Source organism: Triturus cristatus, chromosome 1_1 (assembly GCF_964204655.1).
Source record: "Triturus cristatus chromosome 1_1, aTriCri1.1, whole genome shotgun sequence".
NCBI classification, from domain to species: Eukaryota; Metazoa; Chordata; class Amphibia; order Caudata; family Salamandridae; genus Triturus; species Triturus cristatus.
Window position 1 is genome coordinate 295,377,199 of NC_140579.1, and position 24,873 is coordinate 295,402,071.

The window sequence follows — 24,873 nt, forward strand, 5'->3', positions numbered from 1 at the left end:
TCTCATAGTCATCAGAACTAGAGGTAAAACATCTGGCCATTTCATGCCAGTGGCTAAGCACATTTTTCCAATCCTATTCTTGATTGTGCCATTAATCTGCTCAACCACACCAGAAGCCTCTGGTCGGTATGCACAATGTAGCTTCTGCTGTATTTTCAATGCTTCACAAATCAAACCCATAAGCTCATTTTGAAAGTGTCCACCTCTATCGGACTCAACTGTTACTGGAAACCCGTACCTAGGAATCAACTCCCTTAACAGTAACTTTGCCACTGTTAATCCATCATTTCTTCTAGTCGGGTAAGCTTCCACCCACCTTGAAAACAAACAGACTACCACTAAAACATACCTCAGTCTGTTTACTTGGGGCATTTCAATGAAATCAATCTGCATTCTTGTAAAAGGACCTCCTTCTCTGCCAATTGTCCCCAGACTCACCACTGTCTTTTTCCCAGTGTTAAATTGCTGACAAACTAAACACCTCTGACAGATGCTTTCTGCAATTGTCCTGAACTTTGCATTGTACCAGGTTTGCTTGAACGACCTAACCATCGCGTCCCTCCCCAAATGTCCCTGGCCATGATACATCCTTGCCATTGACGACAAGATGGAGTTGGGCATCACTGGTCTGCCATCTCTGTAGACCCAAACATGGTCTGTTTCTCTTGGACCACATCCTGCCTTAATCCAATCTTTTTTCTCTTCCTCTCCTGCCTCATCTTGCAACTGTTTCACTTCATCCCAGGTTTCTAAGACATTAGTAAACATCACAGAGAGTAAAGACATTTCCCCTTCTCTGTCCCTGTTGATGGACTGATTTGTTTTGGCACAATATTGCGCAACATCGTTTGCATAACAGTTTCCGACCGTTATAAAATCCTCCCCTAGTCCATGGGCAGCACATTTTACAACTGCTAACTCCTTAGGCAGCTGTATCGCCTCAAGCAATTTACCAATCATTTCAGCATTCTTTATCGGAGTTACACTCGATGTCAAGAAACCTCTTTGTAGCCAAAGTTGGCCAAAATCATGCACCACTCCAAATCCATACTGACTATCAGTCATTACAGTTGTCCTCAAATCTTTCCCAATTTCGCAAGCTTTTGTCAATGCCACCAATTCAGCAACTTGCGCAGATTTCACTCCTTTCAATGGTGATGCTTCCATGACCTCTGAAACTTTGCATACCGCATATGCTGCACATAGCACACCATCATCATTTCTCAAGCATGCTCCATCCACAAACAACACATGATCACTCTCATTCAAAGGTAGATCCCTTATGTCTGGTCTCGGTTTTGTACAGTACTCAAGCACATCCAAACAATCATGATCATCTTCCATCTTCACACCCACATTTTCAATATCTGGCAAAAGTGTCGCTGGATTCACATTTACACATCTCTCGAGAGTCACATTTGATGCTCCCAGAATCACTTTTTCATATTTAGTCAATCGACTATGTGACATGTACTGAGTTCTGCTTCTTGTCAAAAGAATTGCCACATTGTGAGGTACGAATACCCTTACAGGATATCCCATTATGATTCCCTCACTCTGTTCCAGGCTCCTGCATGTTGCAGCCACAGATTTCAGACAACCTGGTAAACCCACAGCTACAGGGTCAAGTGTCGATGAGAAGTATGCAATAGGCCTTCTCAGTAATCCATGCTTCTGAATTAACACTGAAAGTGCACATCCATTTCTTTCACTGCAGTACAACTCAAATTCTTTTTCGTAATCAGGCATACCCAAAGCTGGAGCCTCACACATTTTACTTTTGAGCTCTTCAAATGCTGCCATTTGTTCTGCATCTAGATCCAATGGATCTGTCATTTCACTTTTTGTCAGTTTAATCGGTGGCTTTGCTATCAAGGAAAAATTAATTATCCACTGACGACAATAACCCACCATACCCAGGAACATTCTCACTTCTCTCTGGGTTTTTGGAGCTTTCATTTCTCTGATTATTCTGATCCTGTCATTAGTCACTTTTCTCAGACCTTTTTCAATATTGTGTCCAAGATAATGCACCTCTTTTTTGCAAAACTGCAATTTGGCTGGAGATACCTTTAACCCTCCATCTGCCAGATGATTCAGTAAAGCTATGGTATCTACTTCACAAGCTTCACGTGTCTTTGATGCCACCAGTAGGTCATCAATATACTGCACTAGCACTGAATTCTCGGGCATGATCAAACTTTCCAACGATTTCTTCAATAACTGATTGAATATCGAAGGACTCTCCGTATACCCCTGTGGGATTCGACACCATGCTAAGATACGCTGGCCAAACCTAAATGCAAAAATCGGCTGGCTATCATGATGCAATGGAATTGAAAAGAACGCATGACACAAATCAATCACTGTATACCACTCAGCATCATTAGGAATTTGATACAGAATCACTGATGGATTTGGCACAATAGGACAACATGCCACCACAATTTAATTAACTTTTCTCAAATCCTGTACGATCCTAAATTTCCCATTGGGCTTTTTTAGTCCCATTATTGGTGAATTACACGGACTACTCAGTAGTTCTCTCAGGACTCCTTGCTGAATCATTTTCTCAATTATAGGAGTTATCCCTTCAATTATTTCTGGTGTCATTTTGTATTGAGGAATGTTAGGATATGTAATTCCCTCTTTTACTGCAATTTTCACTGGATCTACATTATTCATCATATCCCACATCCTCTCCAGTAAAATCCCAAACTGTCCTTTTCACTGTGTCTCTCAGCTCTCGAGGCAAATCCTCCGGATTAAACACAGCAAATGCACCAATTAACTCACTTTCTCTATTTTCTAGAGTCACTCGGTACAAAACATCTTCATCTGGTGTCTCAAAGGCTATTCCATCCGTTGTACAAAAAATTGTGCAGTTCATTTTGCACAACAAGTCCCTACCCAATAGGTTCACTGGACTCGTGTCACAGACAATAAATCTGTGCATGTCTGAAAATTTCCCTATCTGTACTCTTACAGCTTCAGTAAGACGTGTTTTGATTTGTGTATTGGCTACACCAACTACTTGGATTGCTTCATCCGAGAGAGGAAGATTTCTAACATCTGTTGACCTGACAGTTGATCTTGTCGCACCTGTGTCTACCAAAAAAGTAACACTCTCCTCATTTATTTTCCCATCCACAAATGGTCCTGCCTGGTCTATTTCTAGAGTTGCACCAAGTATGCACTCTTCTTCCTCTCCTCGGCACCGTCAATAATCACCCTCAGACTCACTCCCTTCACTCTTTAACAAGTACTGTTGTACTTTGTTAGAACGTCTTGGTTTGTTTACCTGCTCATCATTGTAGAATCCTGAATCCTGATTATACTTTTGTAACCCTCTATTCTGCGGCAAGGGCGGTTTTGGCTCTTGACTCTTCTGTCTCACAACTTTCTGTTGTTGCTGCTGTTGATTATTTCCTTCGTTCTGCACCTGTTGATTCAAGGATTTATTCTCATTACTCACTAATGGTGGATTAGGACACTCCGATCTCCAATGCCCCAATTGGCCACAGTTGTGACAAGGAAACTTTTTCTTCGCTTCCTCAAGACTTCCTTTTCCTTTCCCTGCATATCTAGGTCTATTCCCTGCATTATTTCCTGGATTATTTGCCTGTTCCACTAACTGTGCTTCCTGTCTTTCCGCAACTTTCACTTGTGCCCACATCGCTTTCTCTTTCAGCTTTCTTTGTTTTGCTTCAATTTCATCACTAAAGTATTTTGCATGTCTCAGGATCTCATCTACTTTCTTACTCTGCCAATCCACTGTGTGCTCACGAATTCTCTCACCAATTTCAGGTCTAAGGCCATATACAAATCTGTATACAAAATGACTCAAATCTTTGTCACCCAGGTGTTCATCTCCACTGAATTGTTTAAATGCCAGTATCAGCCTTTCGTAAAAAGCATGAACTGATTCTTTCGCTTCCTGTTGTGTTCGATCTATCTTTACCCAGTCTGTCTCTTTTGCAGTTACTTTACTCTTCAGGTATACCATCACCTGATCATACTTTCTCATTACCTCTGGATCTGGTGCCCCTGTTCTTGGGTCTCTTGGATATTCCTCAGTAGGCCAACTCACAACTATTTTACACTCAGTCCACAAGTCTGCTGGAACAATTATATCAAACAGACTATTCAGGTCAACCCACAGCACTTTTGACAATTTCACAAACCTATCTACCTGCCTATACCACTCGACGGGCTTTTATCTCAATCGAGGGAAATCATTCGTGAATGATAAAATATCCTGTCTGGTCCATGGAACATGTACATATCCTCCTCCAGGTATTTCTCTCATAGGATAATTATCCACTGGTTTCTCCTTTTCTCTCACTGGAAATGCTGAATAAGTTGTTTTATCTTCAGTCTCATCTCTTTTCTTGTACCACCTATCTTTCCACTTTTCTACATCACCCCATCTTCGCAATAATGCTACCATTTCCTTAATCTGTCCTGTTCTACCAGTAGCATTCAAATTTTCAATATCCTTCTCTGTAAAATCCATCCTGTAAGTTCTTTGTAAAGCTTTCACTTTATCAATGTCAACTCCCTGTTCATTTGCTATTGCTCTCAGCCTGTCATGTGTATTTCTTGCTCTCCAGGTAACACTCTTGCACATAAACATTAGTTCACCATCATGATGACTCTTCAGAATCTCTGTTGGAACTGTTCCTGTAACAAGCTCTTCTAGTTCCACACGTAACCTAGCTACATCAATTACTTGTGAATCTTTATCCTTTTTCTGTAGAACCTTCATCCAATCATTCAAATCATCAACTGTTATTTCAGCAGTTTTTCTCACTGGAACCACTCTCTTTTGCGGTTCTAAAATTGGCATCCCTGAACAACTAGCTTCACTAGCATCCAATATTTCACTACATGTGTCATGTCTTGATTGTCTCAGGTCATTTCTTTCTGCTCTTTTGCCCGAATCTCCTGAAGGACCAACTGAATTTGTCAGATTATTCCCAACATATGGAATCACCAGTCCATTCTCACCTGTCCTCTGTTTGTCAAACACAGGCATAACCGGACCTATTGTTACAGGCACCGTAACAGCTTCTAGATTCTTCGTTAACTCCCTAATCTTCTCTGTCAACTCTGTTGTAGTTCTGGCTAATTGTCTGGCATTCTCATCAAGGTAATGATCACTTCTTACCTCAGGTGTCTCATTTTCTGTCTCACTAACACAAACTGTATCTCTTATCGGAGAAACAACTGGTGTACTTTTATCCGGTTCTGGTCTATATGGAGGTGGTCTCTTGTAAATCATGTCATTCAAGACCTCATCCTCATACTCATTAACTCCATATTTTCTCATTTCTGACTCAGGAACCCTTTCTGCTCCTCCTTCAACTGTTCTCATTGGATATAATCCCTCTGACATACTAACATCTCGCCACCTTTTCATTCGATCATGATGAGTCTCACGATCATGTCTCCTCCCTAACATATACCTATAATACCCTCCAGATCTCTGTTTTTCTCTCTCATGTACTTCCTCTTCCCATTCCACTAAAGCCTCGAACTGTGTAGGTCTCGGTTTCGGGTCAAGACATAGCATCTTTTCCCGTAAATTTCTCAACACGGCCAGATTAAATGAACCATGTTCTGGAAATGCTAGAACACCATCTTCTTTAGTATACCTAACCCAATTCTCCAACCATATACAGGTATGAAATCCATGTCTTGCAGCCATGAAGGATGCAGGTGATTTCGATGGAGGTAACAACTCACCCTCTCTTGTTTTAACATCTTTATCCTTGCTAAACCACTTTTTAATTTTACTAAAAAATGTCTTCTTCTTTTTCTCTTCTTGGTAATACATTTTAGCGTTTACCAAAACTTTCTACTCTTTCCGTATTATAAATATACAATACGAATTTTCAACCAATTGCAGCGCGACTCACACTAATGCACCAATCCTGGAACGTCTACGTCACTAAATAGCCCTTCCAATCCTTGCGCGGCTCACACTAACGCACCAATCCTAGCGCGAGCACTATTCTGATCTACCATCCAATCAGAGCGCGGTCTTTCTGACGTCAACAGTCGCTGACTGCAGCTTCTGCTCTGTCTTCTGTCACTCGTCTACCCCTCCTTTACAAAATCTTTTCAGTAGACTTCGTGTCAAAATTTCTACAAATTCTATTAGTTACAACATAAAAACATCTCCATTGTCTGCTTCGCTAACCACAGAATAGTAAAAGAGAGTCTATTTCATAAGAGACCTTTCATTGACACAGTAGCACTTCCTCTACTCTGCCCTACTAACATACATTCATTAACTGTTTCCTCTAGGACTTGTCCAAAGAGTCTTACAATCAATTAAATGTACAAACATTCACGCACATTCATACAAGAAAATATAGTACATGCACACAGAATCCTGCTTCCCGAGAACAGACAATCTGCTCCACTACAGAATTATAACATACACCAACTAAGCAAGCTTTCTTTGCCCAGTTCTTCAAACAAGCTCAGAGAATACCTATTACTCCTCCCGCGATAAGCTTTAACGGAAATCCTTACGGATCCCTGGGACTTAAGACCAGAGTTTTCACAGATAACCTTCACTATCATACACACTCCTTATATACCAGAAATATCTAATAGTAACATACGACGATGTCACTGATTCCGAACCCAGACAATGTGACGCGCAACTTCAATTGTCACACGTTATTCCTCACAATTCCGTCTTTCCCGAGAGCAGCATATACTTCCCTCTGCCCTACTACGGAACTGCTACAGCTTCCAAGTTCCAGAAGCACTACATATAACTCAACATTACGACTCCAACATATAGTATTAGTACATATACCAACATGAACCAATAATCAATAATCAATAAACTAATGTACAAGCAATCTTATCAGATCAAGACAATCATCAAAAACCATCAATCTCTGCTACCAGGAAATTGATAGAGATCAGGGTGTGTATAATATTCCCACTACCACGGACAGAGTAATCTCACAGTTACACGCACATGCATACATCATACGCTAGGGCCCATTTCACTAACATACGCTCAAATACTCTACCAGCAATAAACCTGTGGAAGGAAAACACCTAATCACCCTGCATCTATATCGAGGTCGATAAGACCTGGTTTTTGTGACTGTCCTTAAACATAATCTATACAACATATACAGCAATAATCAAAAATGTACCCCAATAATTGACAAGAAAGAATATCCAACACCATGTTTAAAATTATATTGCTTTATCTAAATTAGTCAAAGAAAATCAATCAGAGTAAATCATTTCTCATAGTTACCTATTCTAGCTAAATGTCAGAACGGGTCAGGACAAGTCTCTCGGTAAATGTCTCTCAAGACGAAGTCCCTTCAGCATCAATCCTCAGCAACGCAGATTCGGTACGCGGCAAAGGCAAAATGGCAAGTGGCAAAAACCCTCTCTAGGCTAACATTTCTTATAGTTTCTAAACAATGGAAAGATACATTGGAAACATAGAAAAAACTGTAATGTCCGCCGGACTTGCTGAGCAGAGCGAGAAGGAAAGGATGTAACATCGCTACATTTGAGAATCTCCGCTCAGGAAAAGTTCACATAATGAAGATTACGGAACAGGAACCAAGAAAATAAAACATGTATCATATTAGTTCTACTTCTCCTCAGCAATCGAGCCACAGTTCAGAGTTTCTCTCTAAGGCTCCTTTGTTTCCCAAGGCTGACAAGGACATTTTCATTTCACTTGGAGATCTCCCAAAAATGCTGCTGTCCTCATGGAAAGTTTTCAAACAAGCAAGCAAGGACCATGGTCAGTTAGCTTCAGGACCATTTCCAGCAGGGGTCTCCCTCGTCACAGTTTTCATATTATAAATCACAGCCAGGCTCACAAATCGGCCATCTTTCCCTAGGCCATCATAGGCCTCAATAGACCATCTTAATTAAAAGAAACAAAAAACAACGTTACCACAGCATAATGATTAAACAGTGTTAACCCCACTAATACCCTTATGTGTATGCATTTATCTAGCACTTGCAACATAGAAAAGCATTAATTCGGAAAGCATTTTGTGCTCAAAAATAAACAGCACATAGCAACGTTTAAACATGAAAACACGCACGTTAGTTTTTAAACAGCACATTTATGCACACCCACGTGTAACTCTCTCTTGTTAGGACAAACGGATTGATTAATATAAACACACTCGCACAAGACAAATAATTAATTATTAATTATTAATAAATTAGTACAACGAATAGACATGCCAGAGCTTCAAAAGCCACTGAATTTTCAAACTGAAAACTCTGCTCCAGCATGATCACTACTGTAACATCCAGTGGTTCCCTCCAGGTGGAGGAAGCATGAAAGAAAACCCTATGATGATGCTGTCACGTATTTAAAATTCAGGTGGAGAACCAAGATATACTGCCCCCCGAACTGTTTTACGTGAATGAGGGTTTTTTATCGAATGTCGGAAAGAACCACCTGAACCCTGGTAACAGGTACAAGTGATCCATTCTCTGATTTGAAATGTAGGTATAGTCAGAGATGTCAGGTCATCAATATCCAGAGGATATGGAACCTTGTATAATATGCAAATTGTATGGTAGTTCTAAACATGCAGTGTCATCAACACTGATAACCTTTTGGCATGAAATATATTAATATTTAGATGATCCGGGTAGTTTTTCGGTTCTGGTGTTATGGGGGATTGTAATAAGGTTGAATGGAAGTGAACATTTTTATAGTTTATGGAGTCAATAGCGTGAATGTGGAGCCGGCTGTGCTACAGATGATATTTGGGCTTTGAATTTGCAGATAGTTGAACTGAAAATGGTATAGTGTATTAATGTACTAGTGTTATACAGGCGATTAGCCCTCAGAGTACAACTTTGGGGACTGGTAGGCCAATCGGAATCCTCCCTTTGCTTGCTTTAATATCACAGGCCCACAGAGCCAACATTGTGTGGCCAGCTAGCTCCCAGCGTCTGCATGGTGAGCAAATGGCCACACATCTCCGTCTGCCTTCTTCAGTGCACTGCCTGCTCACTTATGGCTGTGTGCAGAGAGCGCCGCGTCAGGATGGCGCCTCCTCTGGTGATAAGTTTTGTGTGCTCTGGTAGCACTCCCTATTTTTGGTGTGTGTGGGGGGGCTAATAGCCGCACCTCACCCGCACAGCAGTAAGGACTGTTAATCACACTCCCTATGCACCCTCACCTGTGGATTGGGCCTATAACTAGGTGGAGCTCTTAACTAAGGAGTTAATGGGGGGGGTTAGTAATTGCGCTTACTACCCCTGACGAGGTGTTGAAAATGACAGCAGTCATGCAGTCCCCATGTTTTTTTTTAATTTGGTGTGGGGGTCTATGAATGAGCTGCTGATACCTGGCTTGCCCGTCGTGCCCTACAGTGGATATTAATATACCTTTATTTATAGTAATGCGTTTAAAGCTACTGGGATCTGAGTGTTCGGACATGGGTCGTTTGGCGTAGACACTGTTTATCATCTGTAGATCAGCCGCTCACTGTTTGCTTATGTGATGGGCTAGTCAACTGGTGATGTGTCTATAATCAATAGATTTGGGAATCATCGTTGAAATGACGGGGAACAATTTTAACAAGATGAGTAGGAGTTTCCAAGGATGTGATGGGTATCTATTCTGAACTGAACTGGAAATTTCTCTTGGCCTATACTGGATATTGACATCTGAGCTCATTTCGGAGTTCAGGGAACCCAATTGCATAGCCAAGCAGGAGCTAATTGGGAGATGATGTGGGAGTTTATATGTGTGATGGATTGGTTTGGGTGTTTAGGGTTCGTTAATGCAATGAACTGTGTCATAGGGGCTTCTTATGAGCTAATTGGATGATTCAGGGGCCACTTTTTGAATTTACGGGTTCTGTTTTATCAACTGGCAAACAGTTGTGTGCAACCTATTATGGGGTGCTGTCCTCAATACTGTGTGACTGCCTATGTTCTCCTCGATTTCAAAATCTGTGAAGCGAAAGGGCGGGCATTATCCTCCCAAGTCAAAAATTGAGGTTGCAGCATAGCCCGGATTTCAGATCCCACTAAAACGTACACAGACTTGTGACAATAACATATCTTTCTGCCAGTATGCACCCTATCGTGTCTGGCAGGACGTCCCGACGGTGTTTCACTGCCTCATATCCCCCTGTACCCCACTCCCCGCGCTTACTGCCTTATATCCCTCTGTACCCCACACCTCGCGCTCACTGCCACAACATATGCCTCTGTACCCCACACCTCGTGCTCACTGCCACAACATATCCCTCTGTACCCCGCAGCTCGCGCTCCCTGCCACATATCCCTCTGTATCCCACTCCTCACACTCACTGCCTAATCGCTCACTTTACCCTGCCATTCATCTTCTACGTGTTCTCTCCCTTTCCACTCGTTCTACCTCTGTTCACCCCCTTACTTCTTTTAGTACCTTACTCCTTTCTCAATACCTCTACTTCTTTTCCTCTTCAGCTACATCTGACACATCTCTGCTCTTCCTTTATATCAACGCACCCCTCTACCTCACCTGTCTACCTAACTTTATTCCCTCTTCCTCAGCTGTCTCTACCTGTCTCTGACACACCTCTCCCTCACTCTACCTGGCCCTCTCACGTTCTACGACTGCTTTATTCTCCCCTTTCCAGCTTTGATTTACCTGTCTCTGCTCCTGAATCTTTTGCGTGCCTCTTCCCATTTCGCCTCCCTCCCTCACAGCGCTCTCCTAGCATGCATCTGTTTCTCCCCTCACCACCATGCCTGCCTCTACCCCTCCTTACCTTTCTAACCAGCCTAACTTTCTACCTTCCTGTTATTGCTGGTTGTGAACCTTTCATTTCACCCCTCCCGTTGTATTACCTATGCATTCAAATTGAGTAGGTCATTGCTGTGCTCCCAACCCGACATCGAGACCCAGTCCCCTAGCATCTCAAAATGCCCAGATATAACAACAAGCATTGGCATAGCCAATAGTTCTCGCCTTAGTGACCTGCTGCAGAACTAAATACTTATAAGGTCCCAAAGGTGAGACCTATTGGCTATGCCAATGCTTGTTTTTCTCAGCTTGGCCTGAGCATTACCTGATCCTGATTGTCTGCCATTTTAGACCCGTCCCTATTAACATTAGCCACGCCCATTCATTTGCCAGGTTAGCCCCCCCCCCCCCCGGAAAAATTTCTTCGGACGCCCATGTTGGGTGATCTGATATTTTAGGTGCTGACATCTGTTCAATTTTTACATTTTGACACAAAAACCACCGCCCAATGAGCTGCAAGAATTCCTGCTCTGCAGCTTCTGGCTTTGCTCGCCAGAACTTGAGGATGCTGGCTTGCAGAATGCTCAGGGTCCTATGCAGCAGTGGAAACGTTCCTGCGGCCACACAATGCCCCTTTGTTGCTTTTCAGTTTTTTAAAACCTTGGTAGCTTAGCACTTTGCAAAGCATTGAAGTTTAAAAATGTGACGCATTAAGCTCTGTAACTATTTTGCGCACAGTGCACCCTTATCTAATACCATAATACACAGTTAGATATAAATATTTTTTTTTTACTCACACGATCACTAGAAAACCACCTTTATGGTTCTGGCTCAAATGCAGAAAACCACTGGAATTAGCTTTTTATGAAAAGCAGCGCACACAACACACACACATCATAACTAGCATTGCCCGTCATGCGCTCATGACATCAACTTGCCAACAGAACATAAACAAAAACAAGCATTGGCATAGCCAATAGGTCTCGCCTTTTGGACCTTATAAGTATTTAGTTTTGCAGCACAATATCCTTGGTGCAACAACATCAGCTGTTGCATGGCTAAACCTTGTACCTTATAAGTGTTTAGCCATGCAACAGTTGATGTTGTTGCACCAAGGATATTGTGCTGCATAACTAAATACTTATAAGGTCCCAAAAGCGAGACCTATCGGCAATGCCAATGCTTGTTTAGAACTGTTTCATTGTTTTGCAATATGGAAAGGCGGTGCCACACTAAAATGAACAGGAACACCCTGTGTATCCTAGAGCCGTAAAAAACGCATAAAGCAAGGCGATGTTGAAACAGCCGCCACCACCTTCGTCCTCCAAGAGATCGCGATCTGCCGCAGCCCATTCATGCAAATAGACGCTTGGAATTGTTTTGACCAATTTGAGAAGCCGTTGAAGCAGGCCACAGCGCGGTGTTTATACTGTACGAACTTAAACTGCACATGCACACTTTGTCAGGCTGAACCAAGGAGCGTTCATTGTAAAAGGAGAGGAGAAAGGAATTCAAAACCGGAAAAGGATGGGTTTGTGGGTTCAACTGGTGTTGCCTCCCAGCCATACCTTTGTTCGGTTTTATCCTGGCGCCAAAATAGAAGGGCTTTAAGTCAATGCAGCTCCTTTAAAAACTAGGCGTGAGCAGGCAGGAGAGTGGTGTGGGGAACAAGAAGGGATGGTGGGGGTGCGAGGGGGAGAGCAGGGGAAGGAGCAGGGGAAGATGGGGGAGAGAGGAAGGGAAATGTATTGGTACGGAGGAGGGGGAGAATGGGGGAGGGGAAGAGAAGGCAGAGGAGAGAGAAAGTGGGGAGAGAGGGTCAGAAAATGAGCTGAGAGGACGGGGGCAGAGGAGAGAAGGGAGTGTGTATGGGGATTGGGTAGTGGTGAAATTGGTGTGATCCTGCAGGCACTTCTAGCAGCTGCGTCTCGCTGGTCACAGGGGGGTCCCTGGTGATGGGCACAGAGGGCGCCAAGCTTCTCAAGTGATGCCTTATTTCCATGGATGACGGATGCCATTATTATCCCGAGGGCATCAGCCCTGCCTCCCTGGCCCCTCCAACGGGTGTTTGTCATCTCAGAATGGTAAACGAATAATAAAGTTTTAAAAAATGGCACCGCCACCTTAGAATGCATTTTCTTAAAGCACAAGAAAATGCATTCAAAGATGATTGTAGCAGATTCATTAGGAAAATCCATTTCTCCCAGATAACTGCTGCATTGCATATTGAGGATCTAACTGAAACAAGACACCGACAAACTCTTCTGTGCAATAAGGGAGGGGGAGGAGCGGGTGAGAGAGGGTGAGGAAAGCCGGCCATGCGAGGAAACGAAGAAAGGAATGCTAGAAACCAGGATAGCAGCTGTGCGCATGCACAACATTGTGAATGCAAGCTGGAGGCCTGAAAAAACCCACTAGGTTAGCACTTCCAAAACCCGCTTACTATAACTCTCGCCAGAGCAGCGCTATAAGCCCTGGCTCAGGCGAGACCTAAAAATGACCCTGGTCTTTACAATCACCAACTCTGCTCTGATGACAGGAGAGGGAGAACGTGCCCTACCATTCTGGAGAACTGTCATTCTCTGGATTTATGAGAATTTCAAAGCACTTGTTAGTTGCGTGGAAATATTCATTGACATTCCTAAAATGATGGGTGGACAAAGGCGTTGGCAGATCTGGACGAAGACCAGTGTCAACCAACCACGTAGAGCGGTGTGCAGGTCACTAATACCCCTAAGGTGTGCAGGCAAATAGGGCACAGGGCTGAGCATTCAACACAAACTCAGTATATTGTAAGTAAATTATGGATAGATGCCAGACAGATGTTCATTCATCTTGGCCTGACTGGGGGGTCCTAAAGGGATTGGGGTGCACTAAATGTGCACCCCTCCCACACCCGCACCCCCCGCAGGGGCTTGTGTTACACCCCTGACCATGTGTTATAACAACACATATTTTTTTAGAAATGGTAATACATAGCACGTAGATTATAGTATTATGATTTTAGACATTTCGTGTATTGATATTCATTGCAAATGGGTTTAAAGAGAACTTAAACAATAATATGTATTCATTCATTCAAGTAAAGCATTGATAAATGCCAGACCTAATTTTAAACAGTTTCATATATTGGAACATTCATCATAGGTACCTCGTGAATGAAATACAGGGTCTGAGACATTAAACCGTTTTAAACTAAATGGCAATTAAAACTGTGAAAACTGTGGGGGGGGGAAGGGGATTGATGCTAAGGGAATGGAAACAGTCACTAGACTTCCTGCTGTAAATGGCAGGCCTAATGCTGCTGCCAAGACACTGAATGGGATTAAAGCTGTGGCAGCAGGAGTAACAAAAAAAACAGAAGACAAAGTACAGCTGAGGAAACAGGAGATGCTGTCTTCCTATTCGTCATTTATTGAGCACCTGTAAACGTGGCTTCCTTTGCTCCATTTCCTTGAAGAGAGTAAGAGTATTAATGTATTGACTCATAAGCAAGTTGCCAAGGATGTGTATGCGAAGAATTCTCGGGAAAATAGCACATGAAGTCATGAGCTTTGTGCTACTGATATAGAATCTTAATAAAAGGTATTTTTTTATGTCATGCTTAATTCAGGAGGCTGTAACTACGAACCCCATACACTTCAGCTCATTATAATACAGCCACAATGTCCCAGGAATACCAAGAACCAACGAACAGACACGGACGACGGGAGGCGTAAACTGCACCTAGAATTGTGGTCACATCTCTCAGGGCTTCAACGGCAGAAATGTCACTCTTACTCCCCTGTGCTGACAAAGTGCTCAGGGTTATAAGATCACAAAACAGCACCCTGCAAGTAATGGAGAGGCTGACAGGAAGAGCCCATCCCCCAAACGAAGATAGTCGGAAGAGTTGCCTTGCAAAACACGACGACAGCCTGTGTGTCCGTTGACACAGTAACAAAGGCAAGGTTTCAGACTAATTAGGGCGACCAAATCTTGTGACCCAAAGCACCGGGATATTTCTCAAAAATAGATAAGGACTACAATTTTACAACAGCAAAGTTGCAAAGAATAACAACCCTCTAATCAACATAAAACAAGCGTTAGCCGCGCGCGAGCGGCCAGAGACGCAAAATGTGGTGGGGGAGGGGGAGAAGCGGGAGTTGTGTGTGCGCGTGCGTCATCGCGATCGCTCTGAAAGCAAAAGTGATCGCGATGAAGCACACGAGTTTTCAAAGTGCTGCTGGCGGCCGGCTGCGCGCGTGCACGATCGCGTGAACGCAAGCGTTAGGCCAGCCAGCAGCACTTTGAAATCCCACATACAAAATGTCTCTTCGAGCCAGCGCAAGCGCTGGGGCTCAGCGAGACCTAAAAAGAGCTATCTAGCTTAGCGGCAGCGATTTGATGTGTGTTGTGTTAACCATAACTGTAGTGTGTGATTTTCCGCATTTGAGCCGGAACCATAACTCAGTGCTAACTCTACAAGATGTGATCCTCTGCCTCGTATTCATATGACGAATGCAGTCTGAGCCAATACAGGCTTTTAATACCCCCCAAAAGATTCACAGACGATTCTTTGGCCATGTGTAGCCGGTTGATTCATGGTGAATGCACCGCAGCGTTCAATGCAGGGGTCTTCCCGCCTGTGCAGCTTCCCTCTTCCCTCGCCGTGTGCTGGTGCTTGGCCTGCGATCTTCCTCTTTTAAGTACACAAAATCCGAAACCAATGGCATTGCCGAAGATTAATATTTGCTGCCTCAACAGTTTATTTCAGTTTCATACTCCGATATTGCTACAATCGAGGCAGACTTCAGTTAATGTATTCGAAATCAGTACCGGTGTTGTGTAATATCTGGTATCGCCTGGGAATTGTGTATCCCCTGGCCTTCGGCAGAATCCGGAGGTCCTATCTATTGGACACCTCGGACGAGCCTCGGCTTTAGCAGGCAGAAGCAGCAGCGCTCCGAGCAAAGCTGCTGTTGGAACTGCACCTTTCTGCTCTAAAGCCGAGGAGCCATCTCATTCATACAGGGTTAAGAGTCGACGCCGTATGTTGATTCCCTCATGGCAATTTTTAAAGGAAATCACGAGTTTACAAATGATGAGAAATCGTATGATTGGAAGTGGCAGTCCGTAACCAGGATGATTAAAACAGTGCACATGACATGAAAGGCTTGGTGGCATGTCTTCCATGTTTGTATTATTTTACTATGAGCCCTTGTACGAGTTGTTTTCCCTCTAACTTGTATTTAGGACATCTTTCACTCATTTAAAAAGCAACAGAGGAAGTGCAACATTAGTACTTTGAAATGCGAGTACCTTGCTCCAATTTTGAAACTCTCTGGCAGACATTTGTTTTTTAATTAATTGAGGGGTTTACATCTAGGTAAGCACAGCGCTATGTTTTATATTGTCATATGTACAATGATAATTTTTTAGTTTATTTTAGTAATAAGGGCTTTGGTAAAGCACTACTAGACACAAGATCCCTGCCCCAGTGCGCTTTGGGTGTGGACATGTACCAGGGGCACAAGACCCGAACTTCGGAGGGGGGGTGGGGGGGGGGGGGGGTTGCCTAAAACTCCCAGCCAGGGCTGGCCCTAGCACTGGTTGCTCACAGTGTAACAGTCTTTTTTGGGGCCTCCTGCCCCATTTCCTCCTTCATGAATTTTCTCACTATCACTCACAATGCACCTCATCTTGCTGTAGCATTTTTCTGACAAACATTTAATTTTTTATAGCACTACTCATAGTTTGCTTACACTCAGTTCTGTGATCTGCATGCTACACTTTCTTGGTAGCAGGCACATTAATCCTCTGCGCTGCGTGGGTGGCAGGAGTGCCCATGAGTGCACGGTGAGCGATGCAACAGTGTGAGAGTACGGTGAGTGAGGTGACCATATGATTTTGGGCGCGCATGTTAGTGCAGAGTGGGACTAATGAATGCATGGTTAGTGATGGGCTTGTTTGACTGAGATTGCAGAGTGAGGATTGAGGGGAACAGGTGAGTGAAGTGTCACATAAGTGCAGGGTGAGTAGTGTGCTCGTGTGACTGCAGGGTGAGGTACCGGGTGAACAGCGCAAGTGCATTGTGAGTGCAGAGTGATCACTGTGAGTGCAGGCTGAGTGGGTAAATGGTGCATGGTGATCAGTGTGAGTGCATTGTGATTGCTGTGAGTGCAGGGTGAGCATGAAAGTGAAGGGGCGAGAATGCAGGGTGCATTACCAGACACTTGGAGTAACTCAGCATGTTATTGTCGGCGGTGTAGGGTTTCAGATAAAAGTTAAACTATTGCTAATATGCAGGGCTTTGAGTGGGATAAAAAAACGGGGGGTCTCTCAAAGGGGCATGGCCGATATAATTAAACATTTATGCTAAAAATCTGTGCTCAGCATAATGTGTTGCCCGACTGGTATTTCGCTGCTTCTGTTATTGCCTCCAAATAAGTAACATTGCACCTACAACAAGCCAGGACTATTGGCTTTGTCAAAGGTTGTTAGTTGCATAAGATAAATATACTACATGCATATATACATCTATGGCTTTGTGGTATATTATAATAGAAAATGTTTTAGTTTATGTGCAAGCGGCTGTGGAGTAATGGCTAGAGCTGCCAACTTTGGTGCTGAATAAGCAGGTTTCAGTCTCAGCTTCGGCTCAACATCTTGTGTTATAAGAGCAAATCACTTAATCGTTCGTGCGTACCAAAAAATAAATAAAGACGTCCTTGTTGGTGTTGATGTAAAGCACTTTGAGTTTGGCAATACAGAACAGCAAAAAAATAAAAGTTACATCAAAACAGTGAACTGCTGCAGAGTTAAGATTTTTTTCCATTCTGAGTATGATGGTGAAAATGTAGAGCCCGATAGGGACCCGTCTCGGCACCTGCTTTTAAGAACTGCCATGCTGAGCACTGGCAGGACCCGGCCCACTGAAAGCCCTGCTATTATGGCATTAATCCTGGATCAAGGGAGGAGGAAATAAATAATGTGCTGATCCTGCAACAAACTTCCAGTCTTATGAGTAGGGTTGCCAGCTCATTATTTTGATGTCCCAAATGGTACAAAAATGAACAGTCACATAAAGCCGTATTTTCAGCATTTATCTGTGCATACTTCAAACAGCAACTATATATAGAAAGCACTTTTAATTGTGTTCTAGGGCTGCCTGAATGATCCATGACTGATAATTAAAGGGAACAAAGACAGAGAAGTCACATTACAAATGAACACATACTTTTCTATTTATAACCCTATTTAGGGTCAAGACAAGATCTTTGCAGGCTCTTTAAACAACACATAACTGGCATTTTTCTTTCGGCAACCCTACATTGCATTCCTTTTCATGAAATGCATTCTACACTACGACAGTAAATGTAAAATACAAGTGTAAGGGGGTCCAGAGGGTACTGGAACCAGAAAAAAACTAAGCCGAGGTGACCAGTTTACAAAGGTATGTAAATATGCAAATGGTCTTTAAAGACCTGTGAAAAACTCTGGCATGCCAGACACTCCAGACACTGCCTAGCCTAGCCCACAGCAGCTTGAGCTGCAGCAGAATGGGCTGGGACACACAACGGGAGGGGCTGAAGCCCTTTCAGCCTCATGGGTGCTGCGCGCTTGGCATGTACAAAATAAGCGGTCCTAAGGATGAGCACTTTCATGAGACACAGGTATACTATGCGGTAAGGGATTCTCAAGGAAGATAACATTTCAAAGCCATGAAGAACCAAGTCCCTGATGTTTATTGGAAGACAGCAAGTCAAAATGCTGCCAGTACTTTAGAACCATTTTTCCTTTGCAAAGTTCTGAAGATTTAAAAAAAACTGAGGTGGTGTGTCTAAGGTGCGCAGTATCTATCTATCTATCTATCTATCTATCTATCTATCTATCTATCTATCTATCTATCTATCTATCTATCTATCTATCTATCTATCTATCTATCTATCTATCTATCTATCTATCTATCTATCTATCTATCTATCTATCTATCTATCTATCTATCTGTCTGTCTGTCTGTCTGTCTGTCTGTCTGTCTGTCTGTCTGTCTGTCTGTCTGTCTGTCTGTCTAGTCATCAGGGCACGGAACACTGTATTGAGCTCGGAAAGATGGGAGGCTCACCAGGCCCATTGTGCCGGTACTTTGAGGCACAATGTATCAAGCTCAGAAGGGTGGGAGGCTAGCTAGTCCTGTCATCCTTCAGACAATCTGGCTGTTGTAAGCATGCAGAAGATTCCATGCACACTGTACCTCGGAATGACTAGCCCTTGTGCCAGCACACTGATGCACACTCTATCGAGCTCAGAATGTTAAGATGCTGACTAGGCCTGTTGTGCCAGCACACTCTGATGCATACTCTATCAACCTTGGAAAGACGGAGGGCTGACTAGGCCTGTCGTGCCAGCACCCTGGTGCACACTCTATCGAGCTCAGGAGGATAAGTTGCTGACTAGGCCCCTTGTGCCAGCACTCTGGAGCACACTCTATCGAGCTCAGAAGTATAGGATGCTGACTATGCCCCTCGTGCCAGCACTCTGATGCAAACTGTGTCAACCTTAGAAGGTTGGCGGGCTGACTAGGCCCATCGTGCCAGCACTCTGGTGCACAGTCTATTTAGCTCAGAAGGATAAGATGCTGATTAGGCACTTCGTGCCAGCACTCTTATGCATTCTATATTTGGCTTGGAAGGATAAGATCCTGATTAGACCCCTCGTTTCAGCACTGTGATGCGTACTATATCCAGCATGGAAGGATAAGATGCTGATCAGGCACCTCGTGCCAGCACTCTGATGCATACTATAACCATCTCAGAAGGATAAAATGCTGACTAGGCCCTTTGTACCAGCACTCTGATGCGTACTATATCCAGCTTGGGAAGATAAGATGCTGACTAAGCCCTTGTGCCAGCACTTTGATGCAAACTGTATCAACCTTGGAAGGACGAAGGGATGACTAGGCCCACCGTGCCAGCACTCTGATGCGTACTATATCCAGCTCCGAAGGATAAGATGGAAATAAGGCCCCTCGTACCAGCACTCTGATGCATACTATATCCAGTTTGGAAGGATAAGATGCTGATCAGGCCCCTCTTGTGGGCACTGTGATGCATACTATATCCAGCTCCAAAATAAAAGATGCTGATTAGGCCCCTCGTGCCAGCAGTCTGATCCATATTCTATCCAGCTTGGAAGGATAAGATGCTGACTAGTCCCCTCGTGCCAGCACCCTGATGCACACTCTATTGAGCTCAGAAGGATAAGATGCTGACTAGGCACCTCGTGCCAGCACTCTGATGCATACTATATCCAGCTTGGAGGGATAAGATGCTGATCAGGCCCCTCTTGCGGGCACTCTGATGCGTGCTATTTCCAGCTCCAAAGTATTAGATGCTGATTAGGCCCCTCGTGCCAGCACTCTGATGTGTACTATATCCAGCTCCGAATGACAAGATGATGACTAGACCCCTCATGCCAGCACTCTGATGCATACTACATTAAGCTCAGAAGGATAATATGCTGACTAGGCCCCTCATCCCAGCAATCTGAAGCACACTATCGACCTTGGAAGGACAGAGCGCTGACTAGGCCCATCGTACCAGCACTCTGATGTATACTATATTCAGCTCCAAAGGATAAGATGCTGACTAGGCCCCTCATGCCAGCACTCTTATGCATACTATATTGAGCTCTAAAGGATAAGATGCTGACTAGGCCCCTCGTGCCAGCACTCCGATGCACACTCTATCGAGCTCAGAAGGATAAGATGCTGACTAGGCCCCTCATTGCTAGCCCTCTGATCTACACTCTATCGAACTCAGAAGGATAAGATGCTGACTAGGCCCCTCATCCTAGCACTCTGATGCATACTACATTCAGCTCAGAAGGATAAGATGCTGACTAGGCTCCCCATGCCAGCACACTGATCTACACTCTATGGAACTCAGAAGGATAAGATGCTGACTTGGCCCCTCATCCTAGCACTCTGATGCGTACTACATTCAGCTCAGAAGGATAAGATGCTGACCAGGCCCCTCATGCCAGCATTCTGATCTACACTCTATTGAACTCAGAAGGATAAGATGCTGACTAGGCATCTCATCCTAGTACTCTGAAACACACTCTTTCAACTTTGGAAGGACAGAGGGCTGACTAGGCCCTTCGTGCCAGCACTCTGATGCGTACTATATCCAGCTTGGGAAGATAAGATGCTGACTAAGCCCTTGTGCCAGCACTTTGATGCAAACTGTATCAACCTTGGAAGGACGAAGGGATGACTAGGCCCACCGTGCCAGCACTCTGATGCGTACTATATCCAGCTCCGAAGGATAAGATGGAAATAAGGCCCCTCGTACCAGCACTCTGATGCATACTATATCCAGTTTGGAAGGATAAGATGCTGATCAGGCCCCTCTTGTGGGCACTGTGATGCATACTATATCCAGCTCCAAAATAAAAGATGCTGATTAGGCCCCTCGTGCCAGCAGTCTGATCCATATTCTATCCAGCTTGGAAGGATAAGATGCTGACTAGTCCCCTCGTGCCAGCACCCTGATGCACACTCTATTGAGCTCAGAAGGATAAGATGCTGACTAGGCACCTCGTGCCAGCACTCTGATGCATACTATATCCAGCTTGGAGGGATAAGATGCTGATCAGGCCCCTCTTGCGGGCACTCTGATGCGTGCTATTTCCAGCTCCAAAGTATTAGATGCTGATTAGGCCCCTCGTGCCAGCACTCTGATGTGTACTATATCCAGCTCCGAATGACAAGATGATGACTAGACCCCTCATGCCAGCACTCTGATGCATACTACATTAAGCTCAGAAGGATAATATGCTGACTAGGCCCCTCATCCCAGCAATCTGAAGCACACTATCGACCTTGGAAGGACAGAGCGCTGACTAGGCCCATCGTACCAGCACTCTGATGTATACTATATTCAGCTCCAAAGGATAAGATGCTGACTAGGCCCCTCATGCCAGCACTCTTATGCATACTATATTGAGCTCTAAAGGATAAGATGCTGACTAGGCCCCTCGTGCCAGCACTCCGATGCACACTCTATCGAGCTCAGAAGGATAAGATGCTGACTAGGCCCCTCATTGCTAGCCCTCTGATCTACACTCTATCGAACTCAGAAGGATAAGATGCTGACTAGGCCCCTCATCCTAGCACTCTGATGCATACTACATTCAGCTCAGAAGGATAAGATGCTGACTAGGCTCCCCATGCCAGCACACTGATCTACACTCTATGGAACTCAGAAGGATAAGATGCTGACTTGGCCCCTCATCCTAGCACTCTGATGCGTACTACATTCAGCTCAGAAGGATAAGATGCTGACCAGGCCCCTCATGCCAGCATTCTGATCTACACTCTATTGAACTCAGAAGGATAAGATGCTGACTAGGCATCTCATCCTAGTACTCTGAAACACACTCTTTCAACTTTGGAAGGACAGAGGGCTGACTAGGCCCTTCGTGCCAGCACTCTGATGCATACTAAATTCAGCTCAGACGGATAAAATGCTAATTAGGCCCCTCATGCCAGCACTCTGATGCGTACTATATTCAGCTCGGAAGGATAAGATGCTAATTAGGCACCTCGAGCCAGAACTCTGATGCATACTATATCCAGCTCAGAAGGATAAGATGCTGATTAGGCACCTCGTGCCAGCACTCTGATGCATACCTAATACAGCTCAGAAGGATACAATTTTGACTAGGCCCCTCATGCCAGCACTCTGATGCACACTCTATTGAGCTCAGAAAGATAAGATGCTGAAAATATCTCTCATGTCAGCTCTTCGATGCATACTATATCCAGCTGGGAAGGATAAGATGCTGACTAGGCCCCTCGTGCCAGCACTCTGATGTGTACTACATTCAACTCAGAAGGATAAGATGCTGACTAGGCCCCTTGTGCCAGCACTCTGATGCGTACTACATTCATCTCTGAAAGATAAGATGCTGACTATGACCCTCGTCTCAGCATTCTGAAGCGCACTGGAAGGACGGGGCGCTGACTAGGCCATTCGTGTCAGCACTCTGATGTGAACTATATCCAGCTCAGAAGGATAAGATGCTGATTAGGCCCTTGTGCCAGCACTCTGATACATACCGTAAACAGCTCGGAAGTATAAGATGCCAATTAGGCCCCTCGTGCCAGCACTCTGATCCATACTAGATCCAGCTCGGAGGGATAATTTGCTGATTAGGCCCCTCGTGCCAGCACTCTGACGCGTACTGTATCCAGTTCGGAAGGTTAAGATGCTGATTAGGCCATTGTGCCAGCACTCTGATTCATAGTATATCCAGCTCAGAATGATAAGATTCTGATTAGGCCCCTTGTGCCAGCACTCTGATGCATACTATAGCAAGCTCAGAAGGATAAGATGCTGACTATGCCTCTCGTGCCAGCACTCTGATGCATACTACATTCAGCTAAGAAGGATAATATGCTGACTAGGCCCCATTGTCCCAGCCATCTGAAGCACACTATATCGACCTTGGAAAGACAGAGGGCTGACTAGGCCCGTCGTACCAGCACTCTGATGTATACAATATATAGCTCCAAAGGATAAGATGCTGACTAGGCCACTCGCGCCAGCACTCTGATGCTTACTATATCGAGCTCGGAAGGATAAGATGCTGATTAGGCCCCTCGTTCCAGCACTCTGATGTATACTCTATCACGCTCGGGAGGATAAGATGCTGATTATTTCCCTCGAGCCATCACTGCCATGCATACTATATCAAGGCTGGAAGGATGAGATGCTGACTAGGCCCCTCGTGCCAGCCCTCTGATGCACACTATATCCAGCTGGGAAGGATAAGATGCTGACTTGGCCCCTCGTGCCAGCAATCTGAAGCACAGTGTATCGACCTTGGAAAGACAGAGGGCTGACTAGGCCCGTCGTACCAGCACTCTAATGCATACTATATCCAGCTCCAAAGGATAAGATGCTGACTAGGCCACTCGTGCCAGCACTCTGATGCGTACTATATCGAGCTCAGAAGGATAAGATGTTAATTAGGCCCCTCGTGCCAGCACTCTGATGCACACTCTATCGAGCTTGGAAGGATAGGATGCTGATTAGGTCCCTCGTGCCAGCACTCCCATGCATACTATATCAAGGTTGAAAGGATAAGATGCTGACTAGGCCTGCTATGCCAGCACTCATTTGCGTCCCATATCCAGCTCGGAAGGATAAGATGCCAATTAGGACCCTCGTGCCAGCACTCTGATGCGTACTATATCCTGCTCGGAAGGAACGCATGCTGACTAGGCCCATCACCTCTTCTGCAGATAGTCTGGCAGTTGTAAGTACACTGATGATTCCTAGTACACTTCATGTGTTGCAAGTGTATCTGGTGACTCTGTGATCACCTCAGCCGCAATCTGTGCTTGAGGCGTGCACACTGGCTACTGTGATCCACAAACAACTCAATGGAATCTCTTTTGGGAACGGGGGAGGGGTTCGATGGCCCAGGCATCTTTTGGTGATTGAACTACTGCAGGATCACAGTCACCCTGCTACATGACACTGGAACCTCAATGTACTGACAGCAAACACGTCTCTGACTCGGAGATACCGGTGCACCAGCAGAAACAAACAGGTGCTGTGTAATATTTGGTATCCTCTTGGGATCGTGTATCACCTGCTCTTCGGGAGACTACGAGGTCCTGCCTATTGGACATCTCGGGCTGGCCCACAGCAGCCCCGCCCACCTCAGGTGAGACGAACCTCGGCTTTAGCAGGCAGAAGCAGCAGCGCTCCAAGCAAAGCTGTTGCCCCAGTCGCTCTGTTTACGGGGACACTAAGAAAGGGTCCTATTAACCCCTTCAGCGCTGCACGGATTCCCCCGCGGTGCTGAAGGGTTCGAGCGCGGGCGGGGCCATGACGGAACGGTTCCGTCATGAGCACAGCTCAACCGATGCTCATGACGGAATCGTTCCGTCATGAGCATGGAAGGGGTTAAAGTGCTTAACTGTTTGTTTATCTTGCCTTGACCTCTGACTGTTTGAACTAAAATGCACTACATGTAAAACAAAGGAGAAAATAAACGTAGATCTCGAATGCTAAACGAAAAGATTCGTTTAAGGAAATGAAACGAAATTAACA